At 51.4% G+C, this 13,744-nt stretch overlaps 1 long non-coding RNA gene across 2 annotated transcripts; it reads left to right on the forward strand.

Moving 5' to 3' along the window:
- Positions 1–2,200: 2,200 nt before the first annotated feature.
- Positions 2,201–10,784, forward strand: LOC118670550. Of its 2 annotated transcripts, XR_004972377.1 has the most exons (4): positions 2,201–2,492; positions 3,734–3,812; positions 6,179–6,529; positions 10,258–10,784. It is a non-coding gene; the product is annotated as an uncharacterized LOC118670550 (long non-coding RNA). The 2 variants fall into 2 exon arrangements; XR_004972376.1 differs by lacking the exon at positions 3,734–3,812.
- Positions 10,785–13,744: the final 2,960 nt, after the last annotated feature.

Consider the following 13,744-nt stretch of genomic DNA (forward strand, 5'->3'; position numbering starts at 1 on the left):
TGATGCCAACTTCGCCGTGAGGCCACGAGCCCGCGCTGGCATTGCCAGTCAGGAGCACTGGCTTTGTCGAGAAAGTTAGGAACTCAAAAGTTTAAAATTTGACTGAAAAGAAGAAAAAGTCTTTAGGATGTGCACAGTGGGCCAAGGAAATTATCCATTAGAAGTAGCAATTTCACCTAAAAATGTCATCTCAAGACCTAGCCGGCTTGGCTCAGTGGATAGAGCGTTGGCCTGCAGACCAAAGGGTCCTGGGTTTGATTCCGGTCAAGGGCACGTACCTTGGTTGCGGGCTCCTCCCCGGCCCGGGCCTTGATCAGGGCTTGTGCAGGAGGCAGCCAATTGATGTGTTTCTCTCACATCGATGTTCTCTCTGTCTTTTCTTCCCCTTCTCTTCTGCTCTCCCTAAAAATCAATGGAAAAGTGTCCTCTGGTGAGGATTAACCAAAATAACTAAATAAATACTAAATAAATAAATAACTGTCACCTCAGACGTTTGGGTCAGAAAGGAATGAAGCACGAGGCGCTGCCTTTGCTCGGGCCAGGAGTTACCTGAGAGCCAGGATTTCCATGTCCGAAAAGGGAGCTGAGAAACCTGAGTATCAGCAGGGGCATTGAATGATGGTCGTTAAAGGATACTTTCATTTATTTATTTTTAAATGTTTTTATTGATTTCAGAGAGAGAAGGAGAGAGGAAGAGAGAGAGAAACATCAATGATGAGAGAGAAACATCGATCGGCTGCCTCCTGCACGCCCCCTACTGGGGATCGAGCCTGAAACCCAGGCAGGTGCCCTGACCAAGAATCGAAACTTGACCTCCTGGTTCTTAGGTCAATGCTCAACCACGGAACCACTGGAAGGGCAGACTTTTATTTTATTGGTGTAGAATGAGTCATTTAACTAAACGCTGTAGAAATTTTTAGAATGAGTCTGCCATTTTGAATGCTGCTGGATTGGGAACAGCACAGAGTGGGTCTGTGAGTACATGGAGCATCCAGACATCTTAGGGGACAGAGGAAAAACTTAAAAGAAAAAATCAACAGTGGCACAAGGAATATTCTAGTATCTGTCAAATATGACCCAGCAGACACTTTTAAATGGCCCTCACCACACCCTTCCCTTCGATGTGAGCCTCTGGGTAAATTACGGGAGCTGGAGGGAGCCTTGTCTACCAAGCTCCACTGACACCCGTCCCTAGCAGTGCTTGTCTATGCCGATGCATCGAGGGCCTCGCCTACCTGCACCCTCAGGCCCTACCCTGGGCCCCTGCCCTGCCCGTGGCTCACACCTCCTCCTCAGGGAGAGGCGGCGGGGTCCGGCGGCCCCACGTTTATGATGGCCTGGGGAGCCACGAGGCAGCTGAACAACCAAGCGTCTTTGACGGGCAGCAGAGCCTCCCTGTGTAAGCTAGCAATATCTCTAAACATTTGTTAAGAGAAATAACATGACATGTACTCTGTTCACCAGGTATATGTCACCTACAGAGACCATGTAAGTCATACACATTCGAATAAGCATATATGTGTGTAGACTGTATCTTTCTATAGCAGGGGTCCTCAAACTTTTTAAAGAGGGGGTCAGTTCACTGTCCCTCGGACCGTTGGAGGGCCGGACTATAGTTTAAAAAAAACTATGAACAAATTCCTATGCACACTGCACATACCTTATTTTGAAGTAAAAAAAACAAAACGGGAACAAATACAATATTTGCATTTGCATGTGGCCCGCAGGCCGCAGTTTGAGGACCCCTGTTATCCTTAGGGAGCTAGCAAATATTGAATCAAGAGACCACAGGTTTCTAGTTTTTAAAAAAGGAACACAGTGAGTAGAAGCTCTTGGAAAATAAAACATATATATATATTATAACAAAAAAATATACAACAAAAGGTCTTAAAAGTAAATATCTAATTACTGAAGCTGCCAAGGGGAGAAAGAAGGCAGGTGAGAGGAAACGGTAGGAGGCGGAGATCGAGGCTATTTCACAGACAGAACTTGGGATGGAGACTGGAGCACCCAGCACAGCGAACAGCAACAACCAATGGTAACGGGGAAATCTCACAGCACAGAGAAGACCCAAGAGTCTCCAGAGAGAAAAGTCGGTCATGGACTGGGATCCGGTAGAAGATTAACTCTGGGCCCCTGAGGCAACACCAGAACCTCAGGGCAAAGGGGAAACTCATCAAATTCTGTGTGAAAAGGAAAATCAATTGTGCATTCCATACCCCCTGGCCAGCGACTCCCCGAGAGAAATGGTCGAGTAAGTGCCTTTCTAGACATCCACGGTCTGTGAACCTCTAGTTTGAAGTTTTCCCAGGAATCCCTAGAGAATGTTCTCCACCAAAATGAGAGGATAAGCAAAGAGCGAGGAAGACCTGGGATCCAGGAGGACAAGCGGAGACTTCACAGAGAAGTCGAAACGCCAGCCCCAGCCACAGGCCTGGATGGGGAGAGAATGGCTGGGAAATGCCCAGAAGGAAACAAGCAAAGAAAGGCAGGTGAGAGGTGGTTTTGGTTTCTTGGTTTTTTGTGTTTTTGTTTTTTGGTGGGTTTTTGGGGGGCGGGGGGCGATTGGTTTGTTTGTATTTTAATCCTCACCCAAGGATATTTTTTCCATTGCTTTTTAGAGAGAGTGGAAGGGAGAGGGAGAGACAGAGAGAAACACCAATGTGAGAGAAAGGCATCGATTCGTTGCCTCCCACACGGCCCGATTAGGGCCAAGAGCCTGCAACTGAGATCTGTGCCTTTGTCCGGAATTGAACACAGGACCTTCAGTCCGCAGACCAACGCTCTATCCACTGAGCCAAGCCGGCCAGGGTACTGATTGGTTTTTTGATATGTTTGTGAGTAAAACTCCATTAAGGAACCACTGGGAAACTTAAAAAGACTAAGTGTCTAGAACAGGGGTGGGCAAACTTTTTGACTCGATGGCCACAATGGGTTCTTAAACTGGACTGGAGGGCCGGAACAAAAGCATGGATGGAGTGTTTGTGTGAACTAATATAAATTCAAAGTAAACATCATTACATAAAAACTAAGCAAATAAAAAATAAACAATATTTATTTTGGGAGTCAGAAAGTTACACAAAAATCTATAATAATAAAAGCTTAATATGCTAATTAGACTGGATGTCCTTCCGAATGACCTTCCTGACAAAGCCAGGGATGTGAGGGAAGCTCGGGTTCCGGGTGCCAGAGGGAAGCTGGTGCCAGCAGCCGGGGGAAGGAAGGCCTACTCTTGCACGAATTTCATGCATCGGGCCTCTAGTAGAACTATAGTCACAACACATTATGTGAATCATATTACATGATCACAATAATGTAATCAGTGAAAATTGATTTAACCAAGTATTACAGCTCCTAAGAGACGGGAGTAACAAAGGGACCACCCTCGCCTGTGGCACAGGAAGGGGGAGGTATTGCTCCCAGTGGTCATAATGCCATAACGGCCAAAGACCGGTCACCAGGAGGCGCATTGATGGGTCCCACGGCACTGGCAGGACTTGACAACTGGGTCCCACAGTGCACCGGGTCTGGGTCTCATGAGATTTCACATGCTGGGCCCCTAGTTTTACAATAAGAACACAAATGTAGGCAATGGATGAATTGCTAAGTGATTAATTGAAGAGGCAGAGAGTCGGCAAATCTGGGCAGATTAGTGAATTTCTCTGGGACCTGATTTCCCAACTCTCTCTCTCTCTCTCTCTCTCTTTCTCTCTCTCTCTCTCTCTCTCTCCAGGTAGCCACACAAAATGATGTGCAGTTTTCTGCGAAGTGACATCTGTTAAACAGTGATGTGTGGAGCCTGACACTAGCAGGTCCGCTGCAGACACTTGTCTGTAGAGCGGCAGGAAAACCCACCTAGGAAGGGACGGGGAAAGGGGAGTGTGGTTGCTCTTCGCTGGCTTGTGTGTTGGTCTGTTAGTTACACTGCATGAGCTCCAAGCCCTGGAAGAACAATCGTGTCCAAGGAGTTATTAGAGCGAGAAACTGCCTGGGGCCGGGGGGCGGGCGCCTCTGAGAGTGGCAGCAGGGCCTCCTTATTAACACAGTTCACTTTCACTCACTCTGCTTCTGGACGGATTTGGGTTTTACAGTGGAAAGGAAAGATGCCCGGAACAGACCAAACTGAGAAATAAGTGATCAGGAGAAGAAAATCACTCCTTATCTATCGTTGGCATTTGCTTAAGGGTCTGTCCCTTCATGAAACCGTAGGTTCTTGACAGCAGGAGCCGTGTCATCTCTATCTTCATATCTGGGGGTGATACTGAAAATCTTTAACAAAATGTGGGCGATGCTGACTGCCAGGGTGCTGGGTTGTGTGCTGGGGAAACACTGTCCCCTCCATTCCGGCTGCCTGTCACAGTGCCTGGCATAAACGGAGGGATGAGTGAGTGCAAAAACACCATCAGCCGCCCATCCACCAAAGCCCAGCTCCCAGGATGGCCCTGTGTCGTTCTAATATCTCCTTGGACTCAGCGGCCTTGCACAAGGCAGGGGGCGGTACCGCTGAGCCACGTGACAGAGAGCTGTCAGCAATGGGATCAGCCAGCCCAGGGCTCTGTAGCAGTCGCCACAACCTTAAGTCTAATTGAGACTATAATCTCAGCAACAGAGAAAGCCCATCCAAGCTAAATGGGCTCCCATCCCCCCTGCCTGCTCCTCCTCCTCCCCTCTCACCTGCTGCTGCAGCAAAGATGCCTTGATAGCCACCTGCCACCAAAACCTCGCGATTGCCTGTTGCCCCTCTCAGGAGACACCACAACCTTAAGCAGCATGCTGCTGGGACAGAGTCCAGACACACCCCGAGGCTGCCGGCTGGGCTCTCCACAGCTGCCAGGCAGTCAGTGATCCACTGGCTTCTCCGTGGTTTGCTTTGCTCTCCTCTCAGAAGAAAGGATCAGGGGGAAAAAATGAACCACAGTGAGGGAACACTTCACTATCCTATCTAATAAAGACAGAATATGCAAAATGACCGTCACTCCACAACAAAGATGGCGGCACCCACAGCCAATAAAGAGGGAATATGCAAATTGACATGACAAAGATGGTAGCAGCCCGGCCGGGATGCTTGTGTAGTCACCGTGGCCACTCTGGGCCTCTGGGCAGCGCACAGGGCCAGGGTGGGGTGGGACACCTACTATGAGAGGGGATGCGGGGCGTGGAGGGAGCTACAGGAGGGCAGCAGGGCCAGAGCGAAGCCCAGGTCCCGGGTGCCGGAGGGAAGTCAGTGCTGGCAGCCAGGGGAAGGAACGCCTATTCTTGCACGAATCTTCGTGCATCAGGCCTCTAATACATTACAAATGTGTGAAGACCCCCAGGTAGTGCACTGCCTGTGCCCTGCGTGACCCCAGGCCGTGAGGCCATGAGCAGGACAGGAGGACACAGGCAGGGAGAGGTGGGAGCTGCCCAGGCAAAGGGAGTGAGGGGACAGGGGAGGAGACAGGCTGGCTCTCGGGCGGGCGGGAGAAGGCGCATGAGCTTCCACCCACGGGGTCTCAGGTGCTGATGGTCTCTGGTTTTCTTGGAGGTTTGTGAAGATGAGTAGAAAAACAACTCACTTATCTCCTCTGGAAGGAAAAGACTGCGGGGTCCATTTTAATTATTTAAGTCCTGTTTCCATGAAAGACTTGGGCACAGACTGTGCCTTTTCAGCTCCCTGTTAGGAAGAGGCTGGCGGTGTGACGACACAGCAGGAGCTCAGTAATGAACCCCTTAGAGATGACAGAGGTGGAACCAGTGGCTGTTGCTCGAGGCGTCACTGGAGAGGTATTCTAAGAGCCCAGTTTCATAACTTACACGGGAGGAGAGAATGTGCCGTCGCGGGAAGTGCAGAGGCACTGGGGCGCTGGAACAAGGGTGTGCTGATACAGACAGCGCATCCCGTCCCTGAGGGCTGCGGAGAGGCGAGGTGATGGCACGTCCAGGTAGGCCAGCGCCTGGGGGAGGGGGAGGCTGGTCAGGAGTGGTCAGCCAAGCCCTGTCTGGTGTCTCTGACCAGCCTGTGCCCTCATCCCGGGAGGAGCAGTGAGGAGCCACAGGCTGTCCCCGTTCAGGGGCTGTGAAACCCAAGCCTGTTGAGCTGAGTGGCACCGAAACCCCAAGGCTGTAAGGAAAGTTCCGGATCTGGCAGGGAGCAGCCTGTGAACACCTGAGGGGCTTAGGAAGCTGTTCTCTCTCCCAGGCCCAGTGGCGATGCTTCCTCCGGCTCAGAGAGCAGTCCCAGGAGCAGAGCGTGATGGCCAGCACAGGGCTCCCAGCTGAGCCGCAGGCCAAGTCCAGTGCCGGCCTGGGGGTTCTGTGTGTTTCCCAGGGCATGGCCATCGGACGCGGCAGCTGGTCCTGGGCCGTGCCCAGTGCTGTGGATGGAGGACGGCTCGCGGCCAGGAAAGCACTGCTGTAGCTTCACTAAGACACCCAGGAGGGGCTCCGCGCTGCAGCTTGTCCGGCGGCACAGGAGAGGCGGCAGCGCCAGCCATGTGTCCTGCGCTGGTCACCGGACCTCCGGGCCCAGAGCTGCGGCTACTCAAGGAAGGTAAGGACCCTGGTCCAGGCGGCGGGCGTGGTGGGCAGGCAGCTGTCTGCTCTGGGCCAAGAAAGGCAGCTCCGCACCACGCATGTTGTCATTGGTTTCTTTTCCCATAGCTTTAATAGATAGTAATTTACATATAAACTACACTGTACTTTTCAGTATATTTTTATTTATTTCAGAGAAAGGAAGGGAGAGGGAGAGATAGAAACACTGATGAGGGAGAAACACTGATTGGCGGCCTCTTGCATGTCCCCCACTGGGGTTCGGGCATGTGTCCTGACCGGGAATGGAACTGGCTACCTCCTGGTGCATGGGACACGCCCAAACACCTGAGCCACACTGGCTGGGCAGCTACAGATATTTTAAGTGTACGTTGTGATGCTTGGCAGATGTGTACAACCGTGAAACAGTCAAGGTCAGGAGACTGGACACACCCATCACCCCCGAAAGTTCCTCAGCCCTTTGCTCCCAGTCCTCCCCCCGCATCCCTTTGCGTCACCGGGGTCCCTGAGCAACTACTGACCTGCAACCCATTACTACAGTGCAGTTGCATTCTCTAAAGTTTGCACAAATCGTACCATCCGGTACATACTCTTTTTTGTCTCACTCCTCTCACTCAGTGTATCGTTCCATGTATCAAGAGTTCATTCTGTTTATGATTCTATCAAGTTTTCCCATCCAACCTCCTGAAACTTTTACTCCCCCGTGAGGCATCCCTTTGAGTCAAGAAAAGTGTAGGGGGGCACCTGTCGCCATTAAAAACTCAAATCTGCCCCCAGAGGTGCCCACTGACAACTGCTAGCAGTTAGGTGGTCGCCTGCTGTGAGTCTGACCACGGAGGAGACGCCAAGGGAAGAGGACGGAGGTTCCTCTTCTGGGGACTGGAAGGGTTGGAGTTGGGCTGGTCGCACAGAACTGACTCAAGGCTCAGTGTAAAAAAATGATGCGTATTCAGGCACCTGGGTGCAGGTGGACTGGTTCCGAGGGAACAGCCAGTGGCGAATGCGAAAGGAGCAGGCTTCGTATGTGCGTGGGAGAGCTGCCGGCAGCTTCTGCTGGTGGGTACCTGGACCGTGCTGCCCGTTGTAGTTTTAGGGCCGTTTGCCCTTTGTCCTTCCGCTGGCGCCAGGTGCCCTTCCCCTGCGGGCTGCGAAAGGGTTATGGTCTCACAAGTTCCTGTGACATACTCAAGGGGACATGTTTGTGCAAAGCTTAGGCTTGCGAATGAGTTTCCCTTTGACATTTGTTAGATTTTGTAAGACTCAAGCCTTGCGTTCTCCAGTTTACCCTTTCCGGGACCTACCCCAAAAATTTGAGAACATTTATTGACAAAGACATATGTTCATTGCAGCATTATTCACAATGGTTAGGACATGGAAACAACCAAATGTCCCTCAATAGGTCGTTAGGTAAAGAAGATGTGGTACATATATACTATGCAATACTACTCAGCCATAAAGAAAAGTGAAATACTGCCATTTGTGACAACGTGGATGGACCTGGAGATTATTATGCTAAGCGAAATAAGTCAGACAGAAAAGCTAAGAACCAAGTGATCTCACTCACATGGGGAGTAGTAAACTGAAAGCCACAAATGAACAAACAAACAAACAAAAACTCATAGACACAGAAGCAGTGTAGTGGTTACCGGAGGGAAGGGGCTGGGGTAGTAAAGGGTCGAGGGGGTCAACTATATGGTGATGGAAGAAGAATTGACTTGGGGGAGGGGGGCGGGCATACAATGCAATATACAGATGATGTGATTACACACTTGAAACCTATATAATCCTATGAACCAATGTCACCCCAATACGTTCAATCACAATTATTTTTGGAAAGAATATGAGCACTGCCTGGGCAGCAGGAGGTACCGCAGAGGGACTCTGAGTCTTTGCTGCTTAGCGATGCCCGCACTCACTGTCTCGCAGCGCTCTGACGAGGCGGCCTGCTCTCAGGAGCTGAGTAACTCCCGCTGGCCAGGCTCCCGCAGTGTCCGGGCACCTTCCCCTCCACACCCCCTTCCCGTTGGCAGACTGCGGTGCCCACCTCTGCTGCAGGAGCATCGCCTGTGCTGAGACCCACGGAGTCATCCAAGGCTCCTCCAATGAAGGAACAGATGTCCCACCCAGTGGGCTTCCCTGACGGCTTGCCAGCCTCGCAGCATGTGGTCCCAGCAGTCTCCTGCCCACCCGCTGCCTTCTGTACGTTCCTCACTCCTGCTCCGACACCCTCCTTCTGAGCTACAGGGAGGGCAGGGCCTGGGTCCAGCCAGGGTCCCTCCATTTCTCTCCAAATCTACTGTTAGTTCCCAGCGCCTGGGTGTCTCCCTCAGGCCGTTCTTCCTGAGTGTGACTTGTGTAACTGAAAAAAAAACAACGATGGGCAAGCTGCTTTTCTTGACCTTTTGTGGCCAGAAAACAGTCTTATTTCTCGAATTAATGTGGAAGCAAGGTCCTGGGGAAGCAAGTGGGGAAGTAAAACACAGCATTAACCTTTCAAGATATTATCTTAGTACATGCAATCCCTTAATTTTAATGGACCAGAGCCATTGTAAAATGAAATTTAGTAAAATGTTCGCCAGTCTGAGCCGAGAGCGGCAGAGGGCTCACTCACTGGGTCCGCTGTTTGACCTGGGAGCCTGCTTGGCTGCGGTTAAACTGAAAGAGTACTTTGCGGCCTTTTAGACAAAAATCTGAAATTTTTAAAAAAATCGATATTGTCATTATCCAAAACCACTTACCAAGCATCGCATTCCTGTGCTATTTTGAGCCAGGGCTGAGCCGAGAGGCCCCGGACACGCTAATGCCGCCCGGTCCCAGCCCGACAGGAGAGCCTCCGTGCAGAGCAGCCAGGACCTTCCACCCCTGGTTTCCAGGTTTTCAAGGGAGTGAACCCCAAGGCCCCTGCCTGGTGAGGGTCCCATCCACCCTGAGACCCCCGTGTCATGGACACCACGATGCCAAAGGCCTGCAGGCTCCGGAAACCCACCACAAAAGCCACGTCAGTGACCTCCACCCACAAATGGGCCCTCGAGGCCCGTCTGGAAGGTTCAGTCACTCATTCATCGAGGGCTGCGTCCAGGGCCAGCTCAGGCAGAGGGCACAGGAGAGGGTCTCCCCTCACGGATGCGCTGCCTTCCTGCCTCAGCAGCCTCAGCCACACACCCCGTGCGCTCCGACGTCCCTTCACTTTCACACGCCATTCCTCAGCCTGCCTGACGCTTCAGGCCCACAGAGCTCAGGCGCCAGGAATGCCGGCTCAGCCGCCTCTCATATGTATATTAAGGGGTTTTACTGATTTCAGAGAAAGACGAAAGGAGCAGGAAAGAGGCAGAAGCATCAATGAGGAGAGAGATTCATTGATCGGCTGCCTCCTGCAGGCCCCCCCAGGGATGGGGCCTGCAGCCCAGGCATGTGCCCTGACTGGGAACCCAGTCCTGACTGTGACCTCTTGCTCACGGTCAATGCTGGGCTCATGTGCATTGCTGTGCAGGCTGGTCTGTATGCCGGTGGTGGTCACAGGGCCTGCATTTGTCAAAAGTCCTAGAACTGAAGGTTTCTGGGCATAATTACCAACGAAGGTGCCCAGGTCCTATTAAAGGGGTTCCTAAAGAAGGAGTTTGGGAAACTAGTTGAAATCATAGGGCTTCCACTCCTGCTTTTCTCGAGACTTTGGGGAAATCGCTTGCTTCTGTGCTGTCACTCAAATAATCCCTGATCTTCGTCTTCCAGTGAGCCATGGGGACATCACAGCACACGGAGACGCAGGGAGAGCGCACCGCAGCCAGGCCCTGTGAGAACACTCGGCGTTTGCCAACCTCCATCCAACCTCCCCTTCCTCCTCCAGCCCCTTCCAACACCCGGCTTTTCGCTGAAGGATCTGTATTTCTTCTGCATCATGAAACACTGGGTGCTGAGCAGGCCACGCGCCCACCGGCGGGGAGAGAATAATCTCATCCACAGCGAGTGCTCATGATAGAAGCCGCGGGCTCTGGAGTCACTCAGGCCCGGGGCCCAGAAGCAGGAGTGCTCCGGCCGGGCCTTCCCCAGGGGGACTGCGCACCCGCCGTAACCAGCACACCTGCCTCAGCTCCTCTCAGACCCATCCCAGCGTCTTCCATCCCACACCCCCACACGACTACTGGGCCTGCGCTCACCCCGCTTTCTACAGCCTCTTTGTGTGTAGGGTGTGTGTGGGCGGGGGTTGCAGGGGCGTGTGTGTGGTGGTGTGTGTGTGTGTGATGTGTGTATATGTTGTGTGTGGGGTGTGTATGTGTGTGTGTGTGTGTGTGTAGGGTGTGTGTGGTGTGGTGTATGTGTGTGGTAGTGTGTATAATGTGTGTATATGGTATGTGTGAGGGGGTGTGGTCTTTGTGTGGTACATATGTGTATGTGTGTGTAGTGGATGTGTGGTGTGCATGTGGGTGTGTGGTGTGTGTGCTGTGTGTGTATATGTTGTGGGGTGGTGTGTGTAGCGTGTGTGTGGTGTGGTGTGGTGTGGTATGTGTGGTGGTGTGTGTGTGTGATGTGGGTATGTGGTGTGTGGGGTGTGTATGTGTAGGGTGTGTGTGGTATGTGCGTGTGGTACATATGTGTATGTGTGTGTAGTGGATGTGTGGTGTGCATGTGAGTGTGTGGTGTGTGTGGGATGTGTGTATATGTTGTGTGGTGGTGTGTGTGTAGGGTATATGTGATGTGGTATATTTATGTGCTGGTGTGTGTGTGTGATGTGTATGTGATATGTGGGGGTATGTGTGTGTGTGTAGGGTGTTTGTGTGGTATGTGTGTATATGTGTGTGTGTGGTGTGCATGTGTGTGTGGTGTGTGTGATGTGTGTATATGTGTGGTGTGTGTATATGGTGTGTGTGTGCATGTCTATTTGGTATGAATGTGTGTCTGTGGTGTGTATGTGTGTGGTGTGTGTGGTGTGTATGCATGTGTGTACAGTGTCTGTGGTATATGTGTGTGGTGTGTGTGGTGTGCATGTGTGTGTGTGGTGTGTGTGTATGATATGTGTGTGTGCATGTCTGTATGGCATTTATGTGTGTATGTGTGGCTGTGTGGTGTGTATGTGTGTGATGTGTGTATGTGTGTGGTGTGTGTGGTGTGCACGTGGTGTGTGTGTATATATGTGTAGTGTGTGTGTGTGTGTGTATGTGTGGTGTATATGTGTTGTGTGTGTATATGGTGTGTGTAGGGTGTGTGTGTGTAGGGTATCTGTGGTATGAGTGTGTGGTACATATGTGTACGTGTGTGCGGTGTGTGCGGTGTGTGTGGTGTGTGTGTGTATGGTATGTGTGAGCGCATGTCTGTATGGTATGTGTGTGTGTATATGTGTCTGTGTGGTGTGTCTGTGTGGTGTGTGTGTGTGTATAGTGTGTGTATGTGTATGGTGTGTGGTTGTGTATGTGTATGGTGTGTATGTTGTGTGTATGCATGTGTAGTGTGTGTGGTGTGTGTGTCTGTGTGTCTGTGGTGTATATGTGTGGTGTATGTATGTGTATGGTGTGCGTGATGTGTGTGGTGTGGTGTGTTGTATGTGTGGTGTGTGGTGTGTGTATGTGAATGGTGTGTGTGGTGTGTGGTGTGTGTATGTATGGTGTGTGTGGTGTGTGTTTGGTGTGATGTGTGTGGTGTGTGTGGTGTGTGGTGTGTGTTTGGTGTGGTGTGTGTGTGTTTGGTGTGATGTGTGTGGTGTGGTGTGTTGTATGTGTGGTGTGTGGTGTGCGTATGTGTCTGGTGTGTGTGGTGTGTGTTTGGTGTGGTGTGTGTGTGTGGTGTGATGTGTGTGGTGTGTTGTATGTGTGGTGTGTGGTGTGTGTATGTGTATGGTGTGTGTGGTGTGTGGTGTGCATATGTCTGGTGTGTGTGGTGTGTGGTGTGTGGTGTGTGTGTATATGGTGTGTGTGTAGTGTGGTGTGCATATGTGTCTGGTGTGTGTGGGGTGTGTTTGGTGTGGGGTGTGTGTGTGTGTGTTTGGTGTGATGTGTGTGGTGTGTTGTATGTGTGGTGTGTGGTGTGTGTATGTGTCTGGTGTGTGTGGTGTGTGGTGTGTGTATGTGTCTGGTGTGTGTGGTGTGTGGTGTGCATATGTGTCTGGTGTGTGTGGCGTGTGTTTGGTGTGGTGTGTGTGGGGGTGTGTTTGGTGTGATGTGTGTGGTGTGGTGTGATGTGTGTGGTGTGTGGTGTGCGTATGTGTCTGATGTGTGTAGTGTGTGTGCATATGGTGTGTGTAGTGTGTGTTTGGTGTGGTGTGTGTGTGTTTGGTGTGATGTGTGCGGTGTGTTGTGTGTGTGGTGTGTGGTATGTGTATGTGTCTGGTGTGTGTGGTGTGTGGTGTGCATATGTGTCTGGTGTGTGTGGTGTGTGGTGTGCATATGTGTCTGGTGTGTGTGGTGTGTGGTGTGTGGTGTGCATATGTGTCTGGTGTGTGTGGTGTGTGGTGTGCATATGTGTCTGGTGTGTGTGGTGTGTGGTGTGCATATGTGTCTGGTGTTGTGGTGTGTGGTGTGCATATGTGTCTGGTGTGTGTGTGTGTGTGTTTGGTGTGTACTCCATTAGAACAATGAGTGGAGGACTCTGGACACTCATGTAACAATCTCTGGCGGAAGTAACACCGTTTTTTTCAATAAAGGAAGTCCCCAGTCAGTATGTGGAGACAAGTAATATCACTAAGAAAGATGTAGGGTGGTATCTCCCACCCACTTAAAAGGAGCACCGGCTGGTTTAAACTGGATATCCCTGCGGGAATGTTCCTCACGGCTCACTGTCAGCCTATAGAAACGATGTACTAAAGGTCCCCCAGCCGCTCCTGCTCCTCGTCTTGTCTCGTCTTCCTCGGAGCCCATCTCAGAAACAATGTCACGGTGAGGGCTAGCAGGGTAGAAACGCACTGTCCCTGCTCATGTTCTTGAAGCCATAGCTTTCCTGGCATCGGCCCTGGAGCTGCGGAGACCCTGGGGGTGTTTCCAGATCTGGGCTTCCATTCAAGGGAGAACTGGCCGTTAAACAGGAGGGTGACTTGGCTTTGGGTTCATAATCGCAGAAACTTATAAGCTACTGAAGCGTCACAAAACATCCGAGAGACTGACTGGAGTTCACAAATCTATATTCTTTCCACCGACTTCAGGGCTGGGATTGTATTTCTCTGTGGCCTCAGAGTGCGTCACTGTAGCCCTGACGACAAGGGAGCCATTGACTGGGGAACAGAGGGAGGGGG

Source organism: Myotis myotis, unplaced genomic scaffold (assembly GCF_014108235.1).
Source record: "Myotis myotis isolate mMyoMyo1 unplaced genomic scaffold, mMyoMyo1.p scaffold_m19_p_16, whole genome shotgun sequence".
Lineage (NCBI taxonomy): Eukaryota > Metazoa > Chordata > Mammalia > Chiroptera > Vespertilionidae > Myotis > Myotis myotis.